General features: G+C 46.0%; 1 long non-coding RNA gene across 5 annotated transcripts in view; it reads right to left on the reverse strand.

Moving 5' to 3' along the window:
• LOC105494593 (uncharacterized) overlaps window positions 1-26837 on the reverse strand; it is a 92892-nt gene that overhangs the window by 28960 nt on the left and 37095 nt on the right. The window contains exons 4-6 of one of the 5 annotated variants that reach the window (XR_011623837.1): window positions 22291-22414; window positions 20943-21017; window positions 17470-19625 (exon numbers count right to left, since the gene is read on the reverse strand). This is a non-coding gene — a long non-coding RNA (uncharacterized lncRNA). Of the gene's footprint in view, window positions 1-17462; window positions 19626-20942; window positions 22415-26837 lie in introns of those variants that run through there. The other 4 variants (XR_011623836.1, XR_011623839.1, XR_011623838.1 and 1 more) reach the window with 4 other exon arrangements.

The following is a 26837-nucleotide window of genomic DNA, read 5'->3' on the forward strand; positions in this document are numbered from 1 at the left end:
TGGTGGCATTAGAGTGACCCGGTGGCTCTCACCTTCCAGTGAGCTTTGTTATCACCCAGAGGGTGGCTTCCTACTCACTAGCATTGGGCCACTGACTAAGGACCATTTCTAGTTTGTGGCATCCCTGGGAACTTCTCCTTTATCCACTGGGCCACAGTGGTACCATTTCCAACAATGCTGAATCTTGGCCTTGAACAATGTGACTCTCTTCCAACATCATTTCTTCCTTGGGGACTCTTCTCTGGCCCTAGAGGTAGTAGGATCTCCCTACGTTTTCTATTTCTATATTTATTAGCATCCTGTTTGATTCCTTTTAGTAATTAATCATCTTTTACTAGTTAATAATTCTTTAAGTTTTCCCTGTTCAAATTACTTTTGTGATTTCTGTCTCCTGATTGGACCCTGATATGTGGTATCCACCACTCTCTGTGGTATGAATACTCCCGCCATGGCCAATTTCAGATCAGCAATGCTATGTCACTAAACGTGAAGTTTGGGAGAGACACAGAATAACACATCATTATTGAGTACTCCTGCCATACACATGGCAATGTGAGTAAACCATCTCACAAACATACACAGTAGTAAAATATTATGATGCAATTAGGAATTGATGACTTTTGAGTATTTATTGCTTTTGGTTTTTTTTTTTTTTTTGGTTTTTTTTTTATTTGCATTCAGGACAACTATTGCCTTTGTTTATAATGTAATTTATTACATTGTAAGTTAAGATCAGTTAATTGTTAATATTGTCTGTGTTTAACAACTGGCTGGCAGAGTTGCTGAGCATGCATTCATCAGCTCCAGCACACTGCTGTCCCCACGTTTGTGGCCCCATCACCTTGGTTCTTGATCATATAATTATGGAAACAGAAACTTGCTAAATCCTCGGGTTTGTGAAACCACCCGATGTGAAGGCCAGGCAGTCGGCCCCCGCCTCACTCGGTCACCCCTCCTAATGTAGTATTTGACACTTTCAATTTATTTTTCACTTCCTTTATTATGAGAAATGATTAAATTTCCAGCATAAATACTCCTTTGCCAAACTGAATTCATCGCAGTGTGGGAAGGCGGGGAGAGGCCTTTGAGACTTTGAGCTTCACAGTTAACCCTTCAGCCCTCACGGAGGCCATTACAGGGAGGGCACTGGGCTTTAGAGGCCTCTCTGGACGACCCTGCTTGGAACCTCATTGGTGGTCACCTAACTGCTTTGCCCTTCTGTAGCCTCACTCTGGTGGTGGGATATAGGGAGTCACTTTCCCTCTCCTTCCCATCCTCCCTCAGTCCCCTGATCTGCCTCCTGAAAGGTCTCCCCTGGATCAGATTCTCCTGCCCTGCCCGGCCCGTGGAAGAGAACAGTGCCGATATGGTATTTTGGTTTCTTCCTTCCCTACTGCCCAAGCAGGTGTGCAATGACTGATGTTCACATTGAAAGGGGACATGGGAACAAACAGGCTGTTCACTAACCTGCTCACAGCCTTCAGGGAGCCATGCAGCTTCAGGGCTGAGTCAGGGGAGTCTCCTCCCGCCACTGCATGGGGCTGCTTTGTGGCTCTGCTGAGTTTAATCACCTTCTTTACACTCCAAAATGCACTTTAATGTCAGTTTTGAAGACTTCCAAACCCTGGGTGTGAATTCTGCTCCAGGACTCCTCCCAGAACAGCTTGGTCAGTTTCCTTTCTATCCTCTCCTGGTCTTGGTCTAAAGCCCTTTCCTCCAACGACTGGCTGCTTAGCACTTGTTAATGGATCTAATAATTTCTCGGAATTGATTTTCTCATATAGAATATACCCGGGAGAAATAAAATAACCATCAAAGAAACTTAAATGAATTACACTCTTGTCAAGAGAAGAAAAGCAATCCACTTGAAGCATGAACTACGAGGGAATAAGGATCTGCTGCGTACTGAGACAGGGAGGGTGAGAAGGGGGCCCTGCGTGCAGCTGAGCTCATTATACCTTGGGTCATTTTCTCTGCCCTGTGATGTGGCCTGTCTCTGCTCTGCTCCGCACTCCAGCCCTGTCCCCACAGGGAGAGGGGATGTCTGACTCACTCTCCTACCTTCTCTGAGGGTTGATGGTTTTGCCTTAGAGAAGAGAGGTGGGAGGGGTTCTGCTCTCTTCTCAACACCCCTGCCTCTGTTACCAGCAGGTCTTTGTTCTTAGAGCTCCCAAGATAGTGGCAGGCTGCTCCCAAGATGGTGGTGGGCCACTCCCAAGATGGCAGCAAGATGGTGGCAGGCTGCTCCCAACATGGTGGCCTGACCACTCCCAAGATAGTGGCGGGCCACTCCCAAGATGGCAGCAAGCCTTTTGTTCTCTGACCTGGGGTTCTTGGCCTCACAGATTCCAAGGAATGGAACCTTGGGCCATGTGGTGAGTGTTATAGCTCTATTAGAAGCCGAGGGTCATGGAAGAGAATCGTGGAACCCAGCGACTAGCATTCAGCTCGATTAGGACGAACTCGGGCACTTAGCTGTGCAGGAACAATCACGAGCTTCTAGCCTGATGGGGAGTGGCAACAGGCACCTCGCTGGATCAGAAGTGCAGTGGACACCCTGCCGGATCCGGAGGGGTGGAAGTCAGCAGCAGGTCTGCAACAGCGTCGATCAGCAGTGGTGGATGGGGAGTGAAAGCTCAGCTTGAGCCAGAACAAACATGGACCAGAAGAGTATGCAGTTGCAAGATTTAATAGAGTGAAAACAGAGCTCCCATACAACGGGAGGGGACCCAAAGGGGGTTGTCTGATCCGGCTCAAATGCCTGGGTTTATATTCGATCATTGTCCCTCCCTCTGTGCTCTCAGGCGATAGATGATCTGATTATTTCTTTACCTCCTGCTGCTTTTAGCCTAATTGGTATTTTAGTGAGCTCTTTTTACTACCTGATTGGTCGGGTGTGAGCTGAGTGAGTTATAGCCCCGTGTTTAAAGGTCACTTTCCCCAGCTAGGCTTAGGAATTCTTAGTAGGCGTAGGAAGGCCAGCTAGTCTTGTCTCTCACCTCTGCCACCCCTGCCTCTGCCTTCTCTCTTATAGGCCCCATCAGCTGAGGAATGAGCTCCCAGACCTTCCCACAGGAGAGGAGATGGAAAGAGTGAGGCAGACAGGGCATGGGATGGCAGGCTGTTCTGAAAGAGTGCCGGAATAGAAATGCAGGCTGTACAGCGAGGAGTGGGTCCAGAGAGGGATGGGTTCAGTTGGTTGCCAGGGCCCAGGGCTCCCCTCTGACAGGTGTGCTCCCAGCCCTGGCTACACTGTGAGTTCCAGAATGCATTCCAGTGGCAGGACATGAGCTGCTCATACACTTCCTGGCCTGAGTGGAGTTAACAGCCTGAGCCCGGATCAGAGAAGGATGGAGATGGAGCCTGTTTATGGAGCAAGACTTGGCACATTGGATCCATGATCCCACTCAAACTTAGTCTCACTTCCTGGATGGATTGCCAAGGATGGGCTTAGGCAGGTGACCTGTGAGCATCCAAGAAGAGGGGTTGGGAGGGTAGACTGGACTCCAGGGCCTCTGGGACTTGGATGTGCAAGTACATGCCTTGGTGTTTTGTGCTGGCGCCGTTCAGTTCCAGCAGGGCTGAGCACTGAGGCTGGCAGAAATGTCTTGACCATGCACTTACTTAACATATGTTTGACTGAGGTCCTACTATGAGCTGAGCACTGGGGAGCAGTGACAAAATACAGACACAACCCCTGACTTCCCCAGGCTTAGAGGTAGATGAACATATAAGTCGTTTTTGTAGTTTATCAAGGGGAAAACTGGGTTCCAAAAAAGATGTTATTTAGAGGTGAGGAACCTGGGATTCAGGGGGATTGAGTAACCTGACTTAAACCTCACATTTAGTAAGTGGCAGAATGGGAGGCAGGGCTCACCTCCCAAGCCTTCATGCCTCCCAGTGGGCATCGCTGCCACGTGGGCACCCACACACTCCACTGTCCACGCAGCCACTGCTCTAGGGGAAGTGTGCAGGTGGATGAAAAGAGGTTCTTCCTGTCCTTGTTCTCTGTCTTCTTCCCTAGGGGTGGAGTGGAGCAGGCTAGGCTGGGACCAGTTTTGGGGCTGGCTTTAGGGCTGGACAGCTGTTCACCAGCACAGTCCAGGAGGAACCTGGGGCCTGAGCACCTGAGCACTGGGGAGGCCAAATTCCATGATCAAGGCAGAGGGGCTGGGGATGGACCAGCCAAGGGAAAGAGCACCCAGGTCAGGCCTGGCAGCTCCAGATATCCAGATGGCATCAGAGAAGGGCATCCCAAGAGGTGCCCCAATCTCCAACAGTGTCCCCTTTTGCCCACCTTTTTGGGCCTCGTGGTGCCAGACTGGTCTGGGCCCAGTGCAGTGCAAGGGCTAAAGGGGGTCCCATGCCTGTGTCTCCCGGCATCCTAGTCCTGTTGATGCTGTAGGCACCTCTGTGGCACCAGCCTGTACCAGGCCATTTGGCCCCAGAGACCTGGACCTGCCTGTTTACTCTAAACAGTCTGGCACCCCTGCTTGGCCTTGGCACCTGTGGGACAGTGAGATGCACCATGCGTGGGGAGCTGTTCATCCCTGATGGAGGCCATCACAAGCTATTGCAGTGACTGCAGAGTGGAGCCTCCACTGGCATGTAAGGGAGGTGGGATGCTTTTAATTACCAGCAGCAGGTCTTTGTGTTTACCTCCTGATTCTTTTCTTGAAGGTAATAATTAAAGCAGACGCATTAAGGAAGTAATACCCCTGGAGCTCAGAGTGGGAGAAGGTGGGGTTTGCTGTAGACCTAGGAGGGGCTTGGCACCAGGCAGGAGGTGCTGAGGGATGGAGGCTCCCCCATTGCCCAGGCTGTTGCTTGTTGGGAGGAGAAGCCCCCAGTCTTGTCTCTGCACTTCCCTTGGAAAGGCTGGGAAGGGGAACAGGGGAAGGCACGCTGGAGGAGGAGACAGGCCCACAGGGCTTCCCATTCTGACTCCACCACTTCCCTGCTGTGTGACTTTGGGCAAGCCGCCTCCCTTCTCTGGGCCCTTTCCTCATCTGTAGGTGGGAACGGTGCTTCCATGAGCCCCTTCCTCCCAGGGTGGTTGTGGAGATGAGCCCTCCAAGCAGCACAGATAGACACCAGGAGCGCGAGGCAGTGAGTGCAGTGGTTGGGGCAGGGGCTGGAGGCAGTCACAGGTCTGGGGATTTAGATCCAAGCTGTGAACTCAGGCAAGTTCCTCAACTTCTCAAGGTCTCAGCTGCCTCAGCTGAAAATGGGTTCATAATAGCCCTTTCCTTCAAGGGTGAGGAAATTATCAAGGTTGAGAATTAATGAGGAGGTGCACACGACCTGACACAGCTAAGCCCCAAACCAGCAGCTGCTGCTACCCTTGCTGCAGCAGTGGCTGTGTGTGAAGAGTCAGGGGCACACTGGCACTCCTGGTCTCCACCAACACTGACCCCAGGTCTGAACAGCCTGTTCCTGCTCTGCTTGCCCTCTCTGCTTTGGGTACTCCCCCAAATACAGTGTCTTTATCGAGAGTGGCCTAGGGAAGGGAGGATGTGTTGCTTACGCCTGGAGTTTGAACTACTTATTCCCAAACAAACATTGTTATCCGTGGTTATTAGTAGAAGCCATTCGGTGCTTCCTTTTTTTTTTTTTTTTTTTTTTTTTTCAAGGACAGTCTTACTTTAGTCAAGTTCCAGAAATGAGGGTACACAGCTTCGAAAAGCAGTCTGTAGCAGAAGATGCTAGGGTGTGCGTAAAGCTATATTTCCAGAATATACCAAAGAAAACAGACATAACTCCAGCATGGCCTTGCAAACCCTCGATGCTGCTGCATACACCAGGTGGACGGCTACGTCCTCCAGCTGACTTTGGGAAGGTTGTAATGCTCTGTGAGTGTGTCCAGGTGCCTGTGGAAGTCCTCCACTCTATGCTTGTGGGTTTTGGATCAGTAGGTGCTTCTTGATTAAGTAGTCTACAGCAGAGCTGTATGAGACTATCTATTCTGACTTCTAAAAGACGTTTGGAATATGACATTTCCGAATGATTAGCAGCTGGAAGGTAATATCCGCCATGCACTCACTATGGGCCAGACCTTGGCTAAGTATGAGGTACTTGTTACATAATTTTTCCAATTACACAGTGGGGCGGATGGTGTTGGCACCAATTCAGACATGAGGAAACTCAGCTTCAGAAGGGCAAGTAGCCTTGTGGGCTAGCAAGTGGAGCTGTGCAGGGGAAAATGATCAGCATTTCTCAGTAGCCATGAATTATAGTCCCTGTTTTCCAGATACAGAAATTGATGCCCAGAGAAGTACAGTGACTTGCCCAAAATCACGCAGCTAGGGAGTTACAGAATCAGATTCCTGCTGGACTCCAGGCTCCACCATCCCTGCACGCTTCCAGCCTCACAAGTTTTTCTTTGGCTTGCCTTTCCTCCTCACATTTGTCCACATCCTCCGACAGACTAGGGTGGGACACAGGAAGCCAACTTCCCGGAGAGGGGAAGTAATGGTCCCAGGGCTGGAGGAAGGCCGGGTTGATGCCCTCAGTGCCTGTGCGTTTGCAGCTTTTGCCTGGAAGCAGGCACGCTTCCCCTCTAGAGACAGGCCTGAGCAGTCAGCAGGCTCCAATTCCATACTCAATTATTCAACACAAATAAGAGTTGAATTAAAATTTCATGACCCCATTGCTTTTTACCCAAGCATCTATCTGAAAGTGAAGACATTTGTTTGAGTCCAACAGTCTAATTGCTGAAACATTCATCCGAAGCCTTTCAACTTCCATAAATCACTTTGGATAACAAGCTACCTTGTAATTTCCACAGAGTTCGAAGTGGAGCAGGTCTTTCTGCAGACACAATGCCCCAGGGGCTGTTGGTTGAATGAGTCCCTCTTGGGAGCAGGGCTGGGGTTTCACTCAGTGTCTGACGGCCAGATGGTCACAACCTCTGGTTTTAGGAGACAATCTCTGACATTTGCCCAGTGGGATCAGTAGGAGGATTCCAGGTGAACAGCAGCCAGGAGGATTTAGGAGGTGGACTGCAGTGCGAGGTTGTCCCTGGAGGTTACCGGAAACCACACCTCCGTAGACAGGGCCAGTGGGAGGGAGGGACAGATGTGCGTCCCCTTCTCCTCTGACCCTTCAGGTTCCTTAGGGGCAGGTGGGTGACCTTGGGGCAATTAATCAATTGCTCAGTGCCTCAGTTTCCCCACCTGGAAGGCAGAACGAATGAACCCTCCTGACAGGGTGGTTGTGAGGCCACGGGGGTGGGCCTGTGGGCAGTCTCAGCATGGTTCCTGACAGTAGGTGCTCAAATCCATCAGTGCTGGTGGCTCGAGTTGTGTGCACAGACGACTGTTGACTGGGGTGAGGTGTGATGTGGTGCCCTGGCTTCCAGCCCTCACCTGTCCCACTACTGACCATCTGAGGAGGCCCCAGGCACCCCTGGGCAGCAGGAGAGTGGGTCGACATTGAGATAGTCCAGAGGTGAAATTCAGAGATGTGGGCAAGGAAACTTCCTGCCCAAACAGAAAAGATGGCTATGGGGCAGCCCCCGCCACCGCTGAGGGGAAGGAACGCTCAGCATTTAGAGAGGCAGGGGCAAGTGAGTGATGACCAGAAGCTCGGGTCAGGCATTCCAGCAATAAAGCCGACAGAGCGCAGTGTGTCTTCAGGCAGGCCGAGCTCCACCCACCATGGGGGCTGAGGGCAGGTGAGGAGGGTGGATCCTGACTAGGGGTGAAGCAAGGCATCCCTGAGATGGGAGAAAAGGCACAGAGCCTGAGCTCAGAGCCCAGCTCAGAAGGAGGCCCCCAGGTCCTAGCAGGTCCCCATGGCACTCACCCTGGAGGGCTTGCTGTGATGGAAGAAGGGACGGCAGTTGGGGAAGAGCTGGGGAGCCCAGCGGGGCAAGGTCTCAGAGACATTTTGGGGCATGCTGTGGGCCTGCAGCCCCAGGACTGACTCTGGAGAATCTCAGGAGAGGGCAAAAGTGAGGGATGGGAGGGTCTGGACAGGATGCAGAGCTGACCTTTGGGGAATATTATGGCCAAGGAGAAGCATGGGGATTGGTTTCTGGGCCTCTCCCTGCTTCTGAGTCACTGTGTAACACGGGACAAGCCACTTGCCCTCTCTGAGTTTGGTCTGCACATCTGCAGAATAAGAGATGTTAACTAAGGGATCTCTAAGACCCTCTCAGCTCCCTCAGACGGTCAGGCCTTGTCTCCGTATAGTTCTGTGTGATGCCCCCCTCCCTCCCCCATACCCCACCCTCTATCTTATCTGGTAAGTGGCTTTCTAGCTCAAATTGCCTTCTGCCAAAGGAAGGCAAGTCAGCACCATGAACCCACAGCACTGACTTGGCAGCCCTCCAGGTCACTGTGTGATGCCGGGCCCAGCAGTAACAGGGGTGCTCGGTTCATTAGAGACCAGGGCTAATATGTCCTCACCCTTAAAGATGCCATTACAGGGTGGTTCCTGCAGCTTCCTCTGTGGGAGGGAAGAAAACAAGGAGAACAGGGAACAGGAGATGAATCTGACTAATACCCCCAGAGGAGCGTCTGAGAGCAAAGTTTTGTGCTGGTCTTAGTTTGGAGACCGAGGTGCTGGTGATGGACAGTCACTGGGCTCTTCCGTTTCCTGTGACAGGAACCTCAGAGGAACCCTCCTGAGTTCAGAAGGGATTTTTTTGGTTTATATAAACAGAGGAGCTCTGAGACAGGTGCTCAAATGATGCCAGCAGGACCTGCTCCTTTTTTCACCATCTTTTAGCATTTCTCTACCATGCAAAGCCATCTCAAGTTCCCCTTTGTGGTGGTGAGATGGTTTCCATCTGGACTGGCACTCAGCAGAAGAGAGAACTTCTTTTCCTCGTGGTTGATCAAAAGTTCTAGGCCACTGGCTCTATGAACCACAGCCCCACCCTTGAATCGTCAGAAAGGAGAGAGGCCTGGAATACGCTGACAGCCTTAAGCCAATCAGGGTCTATCCCATGAGTGAGCTTAACCCCATGTAGACTGAGAGTTGGGGAGAGGGCACTGTTTTATCAGTAAAAGAATAAAAGGGTACTAGGCCACAAAAACCCATGGATGCCTAGAGTGAGTTTGGGGCAGGGAGCAAGAAGAGAAAACATATTAACAGAAACAAAAGGGAAAAATACAAATATTTCTGCATCCTGGTTGATTTCATTTCACTTTCCCAAGAATACAATGATACTGGAGCTGCTGTAATCCTAGGTATAGAATTCTGGGTGTTTAGAGTTAGAAATGTCTTCAGTACTCTCAGACCAACTCTATTTCCTTATTTATGTATTTTAATTGACATCTAAAAAATTATGTATATCTATGGTGCACAACATGATATTTTAAAATATGGATACATTGTGGAATAGCTACACTAAGCTAATTAATATATGCATTACCTCACATACTCATTTATTTATGGTGAGAATACTTGAAATCTATTCAATGTCACTTTCATAGGCAGGGTATCAAAGACCCAGAAAGGTTAAGTGACTGTCTCCAGGTCACACGCCTCAGGGTAAGACGGTGGAGTAGGGAATCCATCTTCTCATCTAAATAGCAGTTGCACTAGCAAAATCTGTCTGATATAACTATTTTGAAACTCTGAAGTCTATGCAAAGGCTTGAAAATTAGGGGGAAGGCTTATGTAGTACATCACAGCTGATTTCCCTTAACTTCAGCTTTTAGTTGGGTAGCAGCTTCCAACCCTCCATCCCACAGCCATGTGGCAGGCAGGTGTGCATGTGCTCCTGAGCCAGCTTGTGTGCAGCCTGTGGGAGCCTGGGTGGACAATAAGGACCTTGTCCTTCAAATATTGGGTATCCAGCCGGGAACAGTGGCTCATGTCTGTAATCCCAGCACTTTGGGAGGCTGAGGTGGGCGGATCACCTGAAGTCAGGAGTTTGAGACCAGCATGGCCAACATGGTGGAACCCCGTGTCTACTAAAAATACAAAAAAAAAAAAAAAAAAAAATTCGCCAGGCATGGTGGTGCATGCCTGTAATTCCAGCTACTTGGGAGGCTGAGGCAGGAGAATCGCTTGAACCCGGGAGGCAGAGGTTGCAGTGAGCCAAGACCGTGCCATTGCACTCCAGCCTGAGCAACAAGAATGAAACTCCGTCTCAAAAAAAAAAAGTGTGTGGGTATATATGTGTGTGTGTATATATATGTGTATATACAGTGTGTGTATATATGTATATATGTGTATATATGTATATATGTGTGTATATATGCATATATATGTGTGTGTGTATATGTGTGTATATATATGTATACATATAGTGGGGATCTATGGTTCAATTGCTGATTTCTTCTGATTGTGGGGATGCAGTAACAGGGATGCTCGATGCAGACAGTGGTGAGCAGCCATCGTCGCAATCTTTACCACCATTGTTGCGAGCCCCTACCCTTCTGGCTGAAGAGACTTTCAGGGAATTTAAAGGACTGGCACACTTCTCTCTTCATTGATCACTTCTCCCTCTTTTTTGGAGTCAGACACTTAAGGATGTGGACATTTTGATGCGCTTGCGTATACAAAGGAATTTAGAAAGCTACCACACATTTCCAGGAAACTTCACATGCCCTGTGAAGTGTTTTGTTGAAAATTAAACATTTGAATCTTACAGTGTAGTAACTCAGGAAATCAGATTCTCTCCTTCTTCAGCATTTGCTTTTTAAAAATTTGTCATAAGCTGTCTTTGTGCAGGGATCAGGCTGAGGCAAAAACTTAAGGTCTTCTCAGATCTTGCTTCCTGCCCTTGAACATCACACTCCAAGTTCTTCAGCTTTTGGACTCTTGGACTTACACCAGTGTTTTTCCAGGGGCTCTCAGGCCTTCGGCCACAGACTGAAGGCTGCACTGTCAGCTTCCCTACTTTTGAGGTTTGGGGACTCAGACTGGCTCCCTTGCTCCTCAGATTGCAGACGGCCTGCCATGAGACTTCACTTCATGTAAGTCAATTCCCCTTAATAAACTCCCTTTCATATATACATGTATCCTATAGGTCTATCCCTTTAGGTAACCCTGACTAATGACTTGCCATCTCATATTTATATTTGTTAGCTCATTGGATCCACACACGGGCTCCTTGGCTGTTGTGAACAGGTAGTGAGAGGCTAAGTGCCTGCCCCAGGCCCCACAGCGAGGTGTTGGCTTAGCCAAGCTATCCCCAGAGCATCCAATGGCTTCCTGAAATTTGTTCTTCTGACCTCTTTGTCTGCCTCTCTTTTTCTGTCTGTCCCAATTCTCTGCCTCTCCAGATTCCCAGACCAGCCTGGGTCAGCACATTCCTGCAGCCTGGAAAGGAGGTGGCAGTGGTTTATCAGTTTATGTTGCTGACACCACTTTCAGCTTGAACTACTTTAAACAAGTCTGGTATTCAAGTCCAAACTCAACAAACCCCCAACCACACCCCATGTGTCAGAGCCCCTCACTCACATTCTGCTGGTAGATGTTCACTGGAATAACCTTCGTGGAGGACATTCGTATAACATTCATCAAAATCCAGATGCCTGTGGATTTGACTCAGCAATTTAAATTCTAATAGTAAGTCATTTCAATTCATAGGAATGTTTATATATTCAAGGATGTTCACATCATGTGTAAAAATGTAGTATCAAAAATTTGAGATAATCTAATGTCTATTCATAGGAGATTAATTACATAAATAATGGCACATCTCGGGCAGTCATTAAAAGACAATAAACGTGAGTCCTATGCACTGGCTCAGGAGGCTGTTCATCATATTTTTTAGTAAAAAAGTTTGATGAAAAATATGAACCGTCTGCTGCTGCTTTGCGTAAAATTTCTGATCGTTTTGTACGTGCACAGATAAATATCTTGACGGATGAACACTTGTACTAGGAGACCCTTGAGGAAATTCTTAATGTGTCTGACACTCTCTGATAACATGAACTGTCTGAGGCCATTTGTGCTCAAGATTACCTTCCTTCTCACTGTTCAAGGTCATCGCCCCCAAATTCCTCTGCTCTCTTTCCTGCATCGTCCATAGGGTCATTACCGTCATGTGCCAATACCACATTATCTCTCCAAACTCAAAAAATAACCCCAAATCAAAACCAAAACGAACCCTCCTCTGCTACCTTTGCTGTCCTTTACATGAAAGCACCATTACTTGCTTTCTCTAATTTTCCTCCTCCCATTTCCTTTTCATTTCACTCTACTGGGATTTCAGCCCTCACACTCCACCAAAACCACTCTCATTAAGGTCACCAGTGATCTCCTCATTGATAAATCCAGTAGTCACCTTTCAATGACTCTTGACCTGTGGTCATTTGGTAAGTGGCTTACTCCTCTCTGAAACCCTCTCTCCCCTTGACTCCTGGGATCCCCTCTTCTCCTGGGTTTCCTCCCATCTCCCTGGCTGCTCCTCCTCTATTTCCTTTGCTAGTTCCTTCTTGGTGCCTTGACCAGTAACCCTTGACCTGTCCCTGGGCTCTGTCCTTGGTCCTCTTCTTGTCTTTCCTCACCCCTTTGGACCTTTACATGCCATTCCTGTGCAGATGGCTCCCCAATTTACATCTCAGTCCGACACCTCCCTGAACTCCAGGCTTATCCATCCAGCTGCCTACTCACCATCTCCCTCATCTCAGTCAAAGCAACTCAGGCCACACACCTGGAGCTGTGGTGGACCTGTCTTGCTCTCATACCGCGTGTCACATCTATCAGCAAAGCTACTGGTCCTTTTTCAAAACATCTCCAGAACGGACTGCTTCTCGTCACCTCCACGGCCACCTCCTGGCCCTCCATACCAGTCTCGGCCCCCTCTCTCCTGGATGGTTGCAGTGGCCTCCGAACGGCTCTCCTCACTGCCTCCTTCCCCACAGAGCAACAGAGTGATCTCGTGTCACCCTGTTTCATTTGTCAGATCCTCTCTCTCCTCTGCTGGTTCTCATTAGGTCAGAGAAAAATCCAGAGTCCATACAACATCTGGTCCTACAGGAACTGAGCCCCCCACCACAACCACCTGGCTGACCTTGGTCCTGCTACTCTCCCCCTGCTCCCTTTGCTCCGGCCACACTGACCTCGTGCTTTTCCTTGAACATCCCAGGCCTGTCTTGCCCAAGGGCCTTTGCCCTTGCTGCTCCTCTGTCTGGGGCCCTACTCCCCAGACACCTTCAAGGTTTGCCCCCAGTCTTTGGTCTTCGTTCAAAAGTCCTCAAGGAAGCCCACCCGCCAACAATTTTATTTATTTATTTATTTATTTATTTATTTATTTATTTATTTGAGAGGGAATCTCGCTCTATCACCCAGGCCAGAGTGCAGTGGCATTATCTCAGCTCACTGCAACCTCTGCCTCCCTGGTTCAAGCAATTCTCCTGCCTCAGCCTCCCAAGTAGCTGGGATTACAGGTGCACACCGCCATGCCTGGCTATTTTTTTTTTTGTATTTTAGTAGAGATGGGGTTTCACCATGTTGCCCAGGCTGGTCTCTAGCTCCTGAGCCCAGGCAATCCACTTGCCTCAGCCTCCCAAAGTGCTAGGATTACAAGCGTGAGCCACTGCACCCGGCCAATTTTATTTAAAATAGCACCTTCCGTAGCCTCTCTAGCTACTCCCTGTCTCCCCACTTCCTAGCACCTTCCAACATACTATGTCATTCACTTAGTTTTCTGTATTATAAGTTTAATGACTTACAGATAATTCAGTAATTTGGTCTGTTTTATTCTCTGATTTCCCCAGAACACCCAGCTCAGTTCCTGGAACAGAGCAGATGCCCAATTAATATTGGTCGAATGTTTAAAGGAACAAAGGCAACTGTTTTCCCTTCTCAGACAGGATGACAGGATGACTAAGCTATGAATAACATAGGTTGTTCTTGTACAAAGTTCCGCAGAACCCTGAGTCCCTGGAGGAAAGATCACGTATCTGCAGAGAGAGAAGAGTAGATGACTGGTGTCTGGGTACTTTCTAGAATGTACTTGCTTTCGAAATTGTGTCTGCTCTTTTCAATGTTTTCATTGAAAATCTCAACCTAAATAACAAACACAGAGAGATTCTGCAAATATAATGAGTTTAATTGGGAGTGAGCATTGCAGTGCGGAGTATGTGTGGCTTTATAAACTATGGGCCTATTCAGAGAGGCAAAGGGTAAAAAGGGCTTTTAAAAGAAAAATGGGGAGGGTTACGTAAGTTGTTTTGAAACAATTATCCTTGGTTATGAGGATTAATAACGAGAGCGGCCCGGGCAGTTGCTGAGCAGATGTTCTAGCAGAAGTATTGTTTGGGTAAGGTTGCAGTGACCTTTGTGCGAGGTTCTGATTTTTACAATTTTTTGTGATGCTTCTTTGTTATCAGGCAATGGTACATGCAGAACCTCCCTTTTTTGTTTTTCCCAGTTCCATTTTGTTAGGGTTTGACCAAGTGACTTCATTTTGATTCTGACAGCTTTTGCAAATAGGAAGTTTTTAACGGTGTCTTAAAGGAGGTAAGACAGGTGTTACCAAATATTAACAATGGCCTGAAGCAGTCTGAGAAAGGAACAGAACCCATCCCTCCCCATCTTGGTCGGCAAGATGGGGACTCAGAAGGATCCTCATCTTGCAGACAAGGCTCAGCTGAAGGGGAGGCTGAAGGGGAGCTTAGTCTTCCCCAGCAACCACAAGATCCAGTGATCTGTGTCAATTATGGGGACGTAGACCAGTCAGAAAATTGATAGCCACCCCTCATCTTTCATGATGAGGACCAGGGCAGCATTTTCCACGGTATCAGCAACAAAGAAACCCTTTGGGCAGACTGCCATTGTGTGCCCAGGAATTTCCTACTCATTGTGATTTTTAAAAAATGACCGGGCGTGGTGGCTCACGCCTGTAATCCCAGCACTTTGGGATGCTGAGGTGGGCAGATCACCTGAAGTCAGGAGTTCGAGACCAGCCTGGCCAACGTGGTGAAACTCTGTCTCTAATAAAAATACAAAAATTAGCTGAGTGTGGTGGTGGGTGCGTGTAATCCTAGCTACTGGAGAGGCTGAAGCAGGAGAATTGCTTGAACCCGGGAGGCAGATGTTGCAGTGGGCCAATATCGCACCATTGCACTCCAGCCTGGGCGACAAGAGCAAAACTGTCTCCAAACAAACAAACAAACAAACAAAGCCCCACGTCCTTTCTGGGGCTGAGCAGGGAGACAGCCCTAACCTAAGCAGTTCCTAAAACATCCCCACATTTTAATAGCCAGTGTCTTGAAGGGGTAGGAGTGGAGAGATCAAGAGAAGGTTTTAAATTTAACATTTTCTCTTCTGTGGCTGTTGGCGTTGTTTTTTCTTTGTACTGTATGTGTGCATGTATTATTTATATTTTGGAGTTGTTTGACCTTTATACCATATATGTGTGTGTACATTTTTACTGTATGTGTGCATATGTGTGTGCATATACATGCACGTGCATATGTGTGTGTACATATATGCATGTGCATGTGTGTGCATATATGTGGATGTGTGCATGCGTGTGCATGTTTGCATGCCTATGTGTGCATATATTGTGCATGCTAGTGTGCACATGTGTGTATATTAATGTGTGTGCTTGTAAGTGTATGCATGTGCATGCATGTGTACATGTGTGGATATCAATGTGTGTGCATGTGTGTGCATTGTGTGCATACATGTGCATGTATGTGTGTATATATGTGTGTGCATGTATATGTCTATATGTGTGCATGTGTGTGCACGTGTGTATATTAACCTGTGCGCATAAATGTGTGCGTATATATTAACGTGTGTGCATGTATGTGCATATGTGTGCACATGCATGTGCGTGCATGTGCATATATGTGTGCATGCATGTGCATGTGTGTGCATATATTAACCTGCGTGTATTGTTTGCATATATTAACATGTTCGCATGTGTGCATATGTGTGTGCATGCATGTGCATGCAGGTGTGCACAAACATGTGTGCATGTGTGCATAAATGTGTATGTGCGTATGTACATGCATATACATGTGTGCATATATGTGTGCATGTGTTTGCATAAATGTGTGTGCATGTGTAAATATTAACATGTGTGTGCATATATGTGGATGTGTGCACATGTGTTAGCACGTGTGTGTATATGTGTGTGTATTAACGTGTGTGTGTCCCAGCTTCAGAAGTGAGGTTTATTGGCCGGGCGCGGTGGCTCAAGCCTGTAATCCCAGCACTTTGGGAGGCCGAGACGGGTGGATCACGAGGTCAGGAGATGGAGACCATCCTGGCTAACGCGGTGAAACCCCGTCTCTACTAAAAATACAAAAAACTAGCCGGGCGAGGTGGCGGGCGCCTGTAGTCCCAGCTACTCGGGAGGCTGAGGCAGGAGAATGGCGTAAACCCGGGAGGCGGAGCTTGCAGTGAGCTGAGATCCGGCCACTGCACTCCAGCCTGGGCGACAGAGCGAGACTCCGTCTCAAAAAAAAAAAAAAAAAAAAAAAAAGAAGTGAGGTTTATTTACAGTAGAAAGGGATTCTACAGTTTACAAAAGGATTTGCCAAAGGCCTCTTTGAAGTGCTGTGCTCTCCAGGGACTAGCAGAAAAGCTTTTGATTTATAAACCCTTCCCTTGCATACTCTGAAGCAACCCTTAAACACATGGTCAATTTCCATTTCAAGTTCTGTTCAGTTTAAGTCACAATCTCCCAAGTTGCAGTGTGGAGCACTGTGCTTGGCACAGTGGGGGAACAAAGATGAAGACTTGTGTTCAAAGAGTAACTGGCAGTGTCAACTCTCTCACAGAGGAGACCTCTAAAGACCTTTTCAAAAACTATTGCCAGGTACAATTTAGTGAGAACTCTCAGTATCATTCATAAATCCCACAAAGGGGGCAGATGTGCTCTGGTCTCTGCTGCCTCTGGTCTCCCAGGTTGTTTGGGCCTCCAGGAGGCTCTGCTGTAGTCAGAAGGGAGGTGAGAGAGTGATGGTGAAGGAGGAACAGCGAGTCTGTATTCCTTATCAACACCATCATGGTGCAGAACCCACAGAAGGAGCCCTGCAGTACAGTGAGGGAAAATTTTTGAAATTATGACAAAAGGTGTTACAGGCGACTTGAAAAAACAAGTCCAAGTAATGCCTGGGGGCTGGGGAAAGCAAGGAGGGAACAAGAGGCCTTTTCAAGTTATCTGTGTCCCCAGCCAGCCTGGTAGTTTACTTCCCTTACAAGCACCTTCATACCCTTGCCATCAGCAGCCTGCCTGTGCTGCTGATGTTGTCACAGGGGGAGGCAATGTGGGACAAATTAAAGTTATCCCTGAAATTTCTTTTCTTTTCTTTTCTTTTTTTTTGATACAGAGTTTTGCTCTTGTTGCCCAGGCTGGAGTGCAGTGGCATGATCTTAGCTCACTGCAACCTCCGCCTCCCGGGTTCAAGCCATTCTCCTGCCTCAGCCTCCCAAGTAACTGGGATTATAGGCACGCACCATCAAGCCCAGCTAATTTTATGTAATTTTAGTAGAGACGGGGTTTCACCATGTTGGCCAGGCTGGTCTCACACTCCTGATCTCAGGTGATCTGCCTGCTTCAGCCTCCCAAAGTGCTGGGATTACAGGCGTGAACCACCGCGCCCAACCCTAAATTTTTATTTTATTGTTCCTACTTGAAATTAGTTTCTCTATTGATAACATCTTTCAAAACAAGGATATATTTCTTTTTTAAAGTAGAAAAGATACAATAAAAGCTTTAAAAAACAAAACAATGAGAGAGTGCAGAACCCACCCTATTGGGTCTTTGTGAGGATTAAATGAGATGATAGCACGCCCAGGGCGCAGGGCCTGCAAGTGAGGAGAGTCAGGGCAGGAAGCCTCCAAAGCCTCGTTGCTGCTGTGGCTGTGTGGTTGTGGTCGTTGCTGTTGGACATCGAGGGGTTTAGTAGTATTGTTGTGGTGGGACTTTGACCGGTAGTTTTACTTCTCCATGCTGTGGCTAAGTCATCAGTAAAATCAGAACACGCTCTTCCCAGCCTGAAAGCAGGATGATGGATTGGAAGACCTCATAATACCATTTCTAATGTCCGAAATCTCTGTTTTTGTGGCTATACTGGGTTTGGTGACCTTTGATCTTAATGCAATGAAAGGGCAGGGGGATGATATGAAGTATCCCATCTATTTCTGCGTAATTCAGTACCTACATTCACTCAGGCATTCGAGAAACATGTATGCAGCTTCTGCCTTATTCCCATTGTATGGATGAGGAAACTGAGGCTAATCATCCCTGTTATATTACGCAGTCTTAATCCCTCGCTGTGCAGGCAGTGGGCTCTCTGCTTGCATTGACTTTGATATTAAGAGCTCAAGGAGTTGCATGGGAAATCGGGATTTTGGTAGCTTGAAACAAATGGCTCCCTGGAATGGGTCGTGTCTTCCTGGGTCATTGTCAGCAAATCAATATCCGACTGTGCCACCCAGGGTGGTGCTCACCTCATCAACCCTTGCCACCTAAGAAGTTACAGAGAAGACCAATAATCTGACAAAATATCAATAAAAGTGTCTCAAGTAAACCAGAGGGGAGGAGATATGCAGGCAGCTCTTGGGGAGTCCATAAATCTGGGCTGATAAATTACCTGGGCAGGTGCCTCTGCCACCAGCATCCTGGCTCAGGACAGGAGCAGCATAATTACCTCTCTGGCGGTAGTTATCTGGAGTGAGCCAATCCATTTTTCTTTTTTATTACCATTGAATTTCAGGAAAGTGTCCTCTGCAGGCCCCTTTTATCTAAATGTTGGATTTATTTGATGACTCTACTAGGTCTGATGACAAGGGCCAAAGCATGCCCTGCAGTAAGGAGGACTCGGTCCCTGAGCCTGCCACGCGAAGGGTGCTCTCAGACGGCATGATGGGTGGGTTGCTAGACAGCCAGCCATTCATAACCGTCATCTCCATCAGTGGTGCCATTAATTTTCCTTCCTTTCCTGTTTTCCTGCTCAGTGGACTGGCTGGGCCCAACTCAAAGCAGTGGGAAGAGGGTGAGAATAATTCAGGATTTTAGGGAAGATTTCTCTGCTGAGACAGGTAGGAAAAGGGGCAGCTGGCCAGCAGGCCTCTTTCCCTGCATCCAGCTCTAACCTCCTCCTCCTCTCTGCATGTTCTGTTGCAGTAAGAGCCCCAACAGGATTCCAGGATGTCCTTTTCTAAGCAAATTGCCCCAGCTCCCCTGACACTCTAGGGTCCAAGTTGCATCCCAAAGTTAGGTATCTTTTCTTCCAGGCCCCTTGCCTAGGCTTTTCTGAGCAATGTCAGCTTCCCTGAAAAGCAGCTAAGTGTCTGGGTCTGGCTACTATGGAGACTCACATAAGACTCAACATAATAATGGCTTATACCAGACAAAATTACTCTCTCACATAACAGTTCTAACACTGGCTATTGAGGCCTCATGTGATGACTCTGCAGTGTTTGGACCCATATTTCTTCCATCTTTTATTTATTGTTGCTAATTTGTAGGCCTCATTAATTTTATAAAATATAGATCAATTCCATGTCCTCATTCCATCCAGGAGGAAGGAAGAACAAGAAGACATGAAAAGTAGAAGCCTTCCGTTTAAGGACAACCTGTATGGTGCACACAATTACTCGCCTGCCATTGGTAGGAAATGGTCACATGGATGCATCTTGCTGCAGGGCACACTGGGAAGTGTAGTTTTTATTTTATGCAGTTTAAATTTCAGGATCTGTAATGAAAGGAACAAGTGGAGAATATATGGGGGTGGGGTGGGTAGGAAAGGGCTGGCTGGCCACAGTAAGTGGAACATGTAACAAGTGTTTTGGAGATTTGAGGTGAAGCTGGCAGTGGAGTGGGAAAAGAGTTACGTCTATTCGGTCTTTTTTTTTTTTTTTTTTTTTTCTTCGCCTTCCTGACTTCCTGGAGACTCCATTCTTTTCCTTTGACCTTTCTCAACCTTGACACAGGTATGTGGCTTTTTTCTTTTTTCTTCTTCTTTTTGTTTTATTTTTATTTTGAGATGGAGTTTTTTTGCTCTTATTGCCCAGGCTAGAGTGCAATGGTGTGATCTTGGCTCACCACAACCTCTGTCTCCCAAGTTTAAGCAATTCTCCTGTCTCAGCCTCCGAGTAGCTGCGATTACAGGCATATGCCACCACGCCCAACTAATTTTAGTATTTTTAGTAAAGTTGGGGTTTCTCCATGTTGGTCAGGCTGGTCTCGAACTCCCAACCTCAGGTGATCCACCCACCTTGGCCTCCCAAAGTGCTGGGATTACAGGCGTGAGCCACGGCTGCTTTTTTTTCTTATCTTAATTTAGATTTTCCAAAGTGCCTCCTAGGCCATCTAAAGCTCTGGGATTCACCAGACTAAGTGAGACCACATGGAAGTTTAAAGAAACTGTTGTTGGGATCCACTCTGTGCCGGACACTATGCTGGGTGTTGGGAATACAGCAGAGAGTAAGACACAGATACACTTTTCCCCTCCTGGAATGGGGCCTATAGCATGAAAAAATTACACAAATACACATCAAATGATAACTATGACTTCTGCTTCTGGCTAAGATGGAATAACAGGGACTGGATTTACCATTCTGCTGGAAACACTAAAAAACTGGAAAAAATATATAGAACAATGATTTTAAACATGAGGCACGAAGCAAAGGGGGCACAATGATCCCTGAAAGGCAGGAAAGATAAAGGCAAGCCCTGTGAGTATTTCAGCTTTGTAGATCTGAAAACGTTTTTATTTCTCCTTTGTTTCTGAAAGGCATTCTTGTAGCGTTTAGAATTTTAGAGCATTTTAAAATGTTTATCCACCATGTTCACACTTGAATGATTTCTGTGGAGAAATCTGCTGTCATGCATATATTTGTTCTTCTGTGCATAATGTGTCTTTTTTCCCTTTGGCCGCTTTTTTTTTTTTTTTAGTCACTGCCTTGGAGCCCTTTGATTATGATGCAATGTATTAGGGTTCTCTAGAGGGACAGAACAAATAGGATAGATGTATATATGAAGGGGAGTTTACTAAGGAGTATTGATTCACATGATCACAAGGTGAGGTCCCACAATAGGCCGTCTGCAAGCTGAGGAGCAAGGAAGCCAGTCCGAGTCCCAAAACCTCAAAAGTAAAGAAGCCGAGAGTGCAGCCTTTAGTCTGTGGCCGAAGGTCCAAGAGTCCCAAAACTGAAGAATTTGGAGACTGACGTTTGAGGGCAGGAAGCATCCAGCATAGGAGAAAGGTGGAGGCCAGGAGACTCAGCCAGTATAGTCTTTTCACATTTTCCTGCCTGCTCTTATTCTGGCTACGCTGGCAGCTGGTTAGATTTTGCCCACCCAGATTGAAGGTGGGTCTACCTTTTCCAATCCACTGACTCAAATGTTAATTTCCTTTGGCAACACCCTCACAGACACACCCAGGAACAATATTTTGCATCCTTCAATCCAATCAAGTTGACACTCAATATTAACCATATTAACCATTACATGTGACTTGGTGTTTTTGCCTTTCTTGGTTTTTTTTTTTTCCTGTTTTGAAAACATTAATTACCAGCAGATCCACACCATAAGAAATGTTAAACAAAATCTTTCAGGCAGAAGAAAAATGATACCAGGTAAAAATATGGATCCCACAAGGGAATAAAGTGCACTAGAAATCGTAATTACACAGGTTAATATAACATTTTCTCTTATTATTTAAATCTCTTGAAAAGGTCATTGATTATTTGAAGACTAATAACAACAATGTAGTGTTGGCTTTACAACATATGTCGAAGTAAAATGAATGACATCAATATCATAAAGGCATAGAGAAAAGAAATGGAAGTATACTAGTCCAGGGTTCTCACATGTGAAATGGTATAATACTTCAAGATACACAGTGATAAGTGAAGTGCGCCTAATATAAACCCTAAAGGAACCACTAAAATACCAAAACAAAGAATTATAGGTAATAATATAATAAAGGAGATAAAATGGAATCAGAAAAATACTCAATTATTTAAAAAGAAGGCAGAAATAAAGAAAAAGTGAACAAAGAACAGATGTGACAAACAGAAAACAAAGACTAGGTTATGTGTAAAAACTAAGTGTATTAATAATCACATTAAGTGCAAATGGTATAAACACCATCAATTAAGTGTGGAAATTATCAGATTAAAGAGCAAGACTCAACTATATGGTATCACAAGAAATACGCTTTAAATATTAAGGTACAAACAGATTAAAAGTAAAAGGATAGGCCGGGCACAGTGGCTCACACCTGGAATCCTGGCACTTTGGGAGGCCAAGGTGGGAGGAGGGTTTGAGGCCAAGAGTTCAAGACCAGCCAGGGCAACATAGTGAGACCCCATCTCTACAAAATATACAAAAATTAGCCAGGCATGGTGGCGTACCTGTAGTCCCAGTTTCTTTAAAGGCAGAGGTAGGAGGATCACTTGAGCCTGGGAGGTCAAGGCTGCAGTGAGCTGTGATTGCACCACTGCACTTCAGCCTGGGTGACAGAGCAAGACCCACTCTCTAAAAGAAAAAAACAAAATAAAATAAAAGGATAGAAAACTATATTTCATTCTAGCAATAATCAATAAAAAGCAAGAGTGGCTATATTAATATCAGAATAGATTTCAGGGCAAAGAATGATATTACCAGGAATAAAGTGAGTCATTCGATAATGATAAAGATTTCAATTCATCAAGAGAATATGAGTCCTACACTCAGATACATGAAGAAGCAGAGCTTAAAAACAATGAAACAAAAATAGATAGAACTGCAAAGAGAAATCGACAAATCTATACAGTGAAAAACTTTCATATCCCTCTTGTCGACAAAAAGAGTTGAAGTCTGTAAAATATTAGAGATTTATTCTGAGCCAAATATGAGTGACTATGGCCCATGACTCAGCCCTCAGGATGTCCTGAGAACATGTGTCCAAGGTGGTCGGGGTACAGCTTGGTTTTATATATATTTAGGGAGGCCTGAGACATCAATCAAATACATTTAAGAAAAACAATGGTTTGGTTCAGAAATGCAGGACAACCCAAAGTGGGGAATAGGGGGCTTCCAGGCTGTAGGCGAATTTAAACATTTTCTGGTTGACAATTGGTTGAGTTTGTCTAAAGACCTGGGATAGACAGCCTAGGCATGGTGGCTCATGCCTATAATCCCAGCACTTTGGGAGGCCCAGGTGGGTGGATCACGATGTCAGGAGATCGAGACCATCCTGGCCAACATGGTGAAACCCAATCTACTAAAAATACAAAAATTAGCTGGGCATGGTATTGTGTGCCTGTAGTCCCAGCCTCTTAGGAGGCTGACGCAGGAGAATCATTTGAACCTGGAAGGCAGAGGTTGCAGTGAGCCGAGATTGCACCACTACACTCCAGCCTGGGTGACAGAGTGAGACTCTGTCTCAAAAAAAAAAAAAAAAAAAAAAAAAAACCCCAAAAAAAACAAAACACAAAACAAAACCTGGGATAGACAGAAAGGGAATGTTCAGGTTAAGATAAAAGATATGTAGAACAAAGTTCCTTTGAAGTCTTATAGTGGTTGCCCTTAGAGACAATAGATGACAAATGTGTCCTATTCAGATTTTAGTTAATCTCTTTAGGATTGGGAGGATCTGAGAGAAAAAGAGCTAGCTATGTTAATAGAGATTCTTACAGATGCAAATTTTCCCCCACAAAGAACAACTTTGCAGGGCCATTTTAAAATATGACAAATAAATATGTTTGGGTGTGAGATATTTTGATTTTTGATTTTCTTCTTTGTCTCGTAATGTTATGCCAGAGTGAGGTTGGAAAGTAAATCATGATATATAGTGTTAAATAAAATCCATCTGATGAGAATTTATGATTTGTTGGGTATGACTCCCCAGATCCCTTAGATAGGAATTTGGGCAAGATAAAAATACCAGTTTAGTCCTCACTCTCGTAATAACTGGTAGAACTGTCACATGCATCCGTGTGAAGGGACCACCAACAGGCTTTGTGTGAGCAACAAGGCTGTTTACTTCACCCAGGTGCAGGTGGGCTGAGTCCAAAAAAGGAGAGCAAAGGGTGGTGGGATGATCATTAGTTCTGATAGGTTTTGGATAGGCATACAAAGTACCTTCTTAAGGGCAGGGAGAATATTACAAAGTACCTTCTCAAGGGCAGGGGAGACTATATCGTATCACTTAGGGTGGGGCAGAAACAAATCACAATGGTGGAATGTCATCAGTTAAGGCTATTTTCACTTCCTTTGTGGATCTTCAGTTGCTTCAGGCCATCTGGATGTATATGTGCAGGTCACAGGGGATATGATGGCTTAGCTTGGGCTTAGAGGCCTGACATTCCTGTCTTCTTATATTTATAAGAAAAACAAAACAAAATAGTGGTGAAGTGTTGGGGGAGCAAAAATTTTTGGGGGTGGTGTGGAGAGATAATGGGTGGTGTTTCTCAGGGCTGCTTCGAGCAGGATTGGGGTGGCGTGGGAACCTACAGTGGGAGAGATTAAACTGAAGAAAGATTTGGGGATAAGAGGTGATATGGTGGGGTTAGAAGGAGCATTTGTCACATAGAATGATTGGTGATGGCCTGGATGCAGTTTTGTATGAATTGAGAAACTAAACAGAAGACACAAGGTCCAAATAAAAGAAGGAGAAAAATATGTATTAAAGGACTAAGAATTGGGAATACCCAGGACATCCAATTAGAGAATGTCCAAGGGGGTTCAGCGTAATTATTTGCTTGGCTGGCGAGCTTTTAGGCTCTATCCTTGAGTTTTTTGATGTTGTCATATACTAGGCCAGATTGATTTAGATAAAAGCAACACTCTTCATTAAAAAATATACAGATTTCCCTTTTGTCAGCAGTGAGTAAGTCAGGGCCTGGGCAATTTTGGAGGAAAGAGAAATGCAAAGTCAGCAATTGTTTGTTAAAGAAGGATTAGAAATGGCTAGGAGAGAGTGAGTGAGATTGATAGTGTGGTGGAGATAGCTGGGGAGAGGTAGAGGGTGGCATAAAAATGGGAATGAGAATAAGAGTGAGTATAACAGTAAAGAATATGACTTCATCAGGGTGAAAGTATTGGAGTGTGTCCTGTCAGCAAAGATCATCTATCCACTCCATGAGGGAGTCAAGAGTGGAGGACTGGGGATAGATTTTCACAATGGAAAGGAAATAAGAGGTTTTAAGAGGCAGGCTAACAGCTTGTAACCTACATGGAAGAGGATATTAAATGATGACAGAATAGAATGGGCCTGTGAGACTGGAAGGAATTTTTTTTTTTTTTTTTTTTTTTTTTTTTTGGTCTAAGAACCATCTGCCTTGAGTGGAAAGGGATTGATAGGTGGAAACTTCAATAGGAGAGTAAGTAAGAGTGACCAACAAGAAGAAAAACTGGCCATGAGGGACAGCAGTTAGAATGCTAGCTGCTTTTTTAGCTACCTTATCATCATAAGCATTGCCTTGAGCGATGGAATCTGATGCTTCTTGATGGCCCTTGCAGTGAACGACTCCAGTTTTCTTTGGAAGTAAAGTGGCTTTAAGAAGAGTTTTTATTAAGGAGGATTAATGATGGAGGACTCTTGTGTAGTGAGGAAATTTCTTTCTGCCAATATAACAGCATGGTGGTGCAGGATATGGAAGGCATATATTGACTCATATCTTGAGTCAGTATAAATATTGATGCATGGTCCCTTTGCGAGAATGAGGGCCCAAGTTAAGGCAATGAGTTTGGCTTGCTGAGAGGTAGTGGAGGGGGGCAGAGCAGTAGCCTCAATGATAGATGTGGAAGATACTATAGCATAGTCTGCCTTTGCTGGTAAGTGGCGATTAGGCCTGGTGGAACTGCCATCAATAAACCAAGTGTGATCAGGGTGAGGAACAGGAAAGAAGGAAATATGGGGAAATGGAATGAATGTCAGGTGGATCAGAGAGATACAGTCATGGGGGTCAGGTGTGATATCTGGAATACTGTGGGAGGCCGGATTGAAGTCCAGGCCAGGAAAAATGGTAATTGTGGGAGACTCAACAAAGAGTGAATATAGCTGAAGGAGCTGGGGGGCAGAAAGTCTATGTGTCAAGTGTGAGGAAAATAGATTTTGAAAGTTATGAGAACTGTAGAGAGTAAGTGTAGCATAGCTTGTGATTTTGAGGGCCTCTGAAAGTGTTAAAGCAGTGGCAGCCACTGCACGCGGATATGAGGGCTAGGTCAAGTTGTTTGGACAGAAATGCTACAGGGCACGGTCACGGCTCTTGTGTAAGAATTCCGACTGCACAGTCCTGTACTTTGGCTGTGTGTAATGAAAAGGGTTGGGATGAGTTAGTGAGAGCTAGTGTGGGAGCAGCTTTTAGGGCTGTTTTTTAAGGAATGGAAAGGGGAATGGGGAAAGGATTTAGGATTTATGGGGTCAGCTAGGTTTATCCAGAACAGAATAATGGGTTGTGGAGGAAGGTATTGAGGATAGGAGAGTATATGGGTTTGACACCACAGGGTGGATAGGCAAGACAATTTGGTTGATAAGGTACAGATCCTGGACTAACCTGTAAGACTTGTCTGGTGTTTGGACAGGTATAATTGGGGGAATTGTAAGAAGAGTTTATAGTCTTTAAAATGCCATGCTGTAACAGGCGAGTGATAACAGGCTTTAATCCTTTTAAAGCATGCTGTGGGATGGGATACTGGCATTCAGCAGGGTAAGGGTGATTAGGTTTTAATGGGATAGTAAGGGGTGCATGATCAGTCACCAAGGAGGGAGTAGAGGTGTCCTATAATTGTGGATTATACTTGTCCAATACCCACACAGTTATGGAGGCAAGGGAAACACGCCCTTTAAAAGAAGGTAATGGGGAGCGGGTAGCCTCTGTATTTATTAAGAAGGGGACTGACTTACCCTCCACTATAAAAGTTACCCAAAGCATCTGTGATGGTCCAGGAGGCTCCCAAGGCGATCGGGCTGTGT

The sequence above is a fragment of the Macaca nemestrina genome, chromosome 1, assembly GCF_043159975.1.
Source record: "Macaca nemestrina isolate mMacNem1 chromosome 1, mMacNem.hap1, whole genome shotgun sequence".
In the NCBI taxonomy this organism is placed as follows: Eukaryota; Metazoa; Chordata; class Mammalia; order Primates; family Cercopithecidae; genus Macaca; species Macaca nemestrina.